We start from the raw sequence: 863 nt of genomic DNA, 5'->3' as shown, positions 1-863 counted from the left end.
CAATCATCATGCGGAAAGATGACATACGCGCCACAGGTGAGAACGTCTCACGAAAGTCAATCCCCGGTCGCTGATAATTGCCTAATGCAACGATGCGAGTTTTGAACCGGATAACATATCCTTGGTGATCCGACTTCAGTGCATAAACCCATCTGGTGTTGATAGGCTTTGCGTCCTTCGGAACATCTTCCACTGCAATCTCTTCAATAACCCCTTTCATCCTTAATGCTGCCATCTCTTCCAGTTCACCTTGTCTCCAGAAGTCAGCAAATCCAGACCGCATTGCTTCTCTATGGTTTTTCGGGATCTTCACATTGCTAGCTCGGATAGGTCTTCCATTCTTGTCCAAGACACGTGACGCGTGTTGCACGACATTCACGACGTAATCGTCCAAATACGAGGGGCGTCGGCGTTCGTGACATTCACGCAATCCAGTACGTGTACGTTTGGGTTCTTGTTTTGCAGCACTCCGTTCAACTCGTAGCTCTTCCGACTGTGTCTCCTCTCGTTGAGTTCTTTTCCCAATGTTCTGCTGCATAAATGCACTCGCATCAAATACTTCATGATACGGCTGTGTGTCTGCAATTTCACCCATGCCGTCCAATTCAACGTGATCAGATTCAGCCAAGGCAACCATACTTGCAACAGTAACACTTCATCAACTTCAGCGTCGGCGTACGAGTTGACCTCTTCATCTCCAAGTTCATCATAATCCATAAGAGATCCACACTTTCCAACGACTGAATCACTAGCATCCCAACTTGTAACAGTCGTTTGTGAAGCAGCATTCTCACACGGCGAACTCAACCGCTCCGGTGATGACATCTTCACTGAATCGTCTACGACTTGTCTTTCCATTTCAC

The sequence above is a fragment of the Phytophthora parasitica genome, assembly GCF_000247585.1.
Source record: "Phytophthora parasitica INRA-310 unplaced genomic scaffold supercont2.27, whole genome shotgun sequence".
NCBI lineage: Eukaryota > Oomycota > Peronosporomycetes > Peronosporales > Peronosporaceae > Phytophthora > Phytophthora nicotianae.
Note: the sequence above shows the minus strand (reverse complement) of the source record.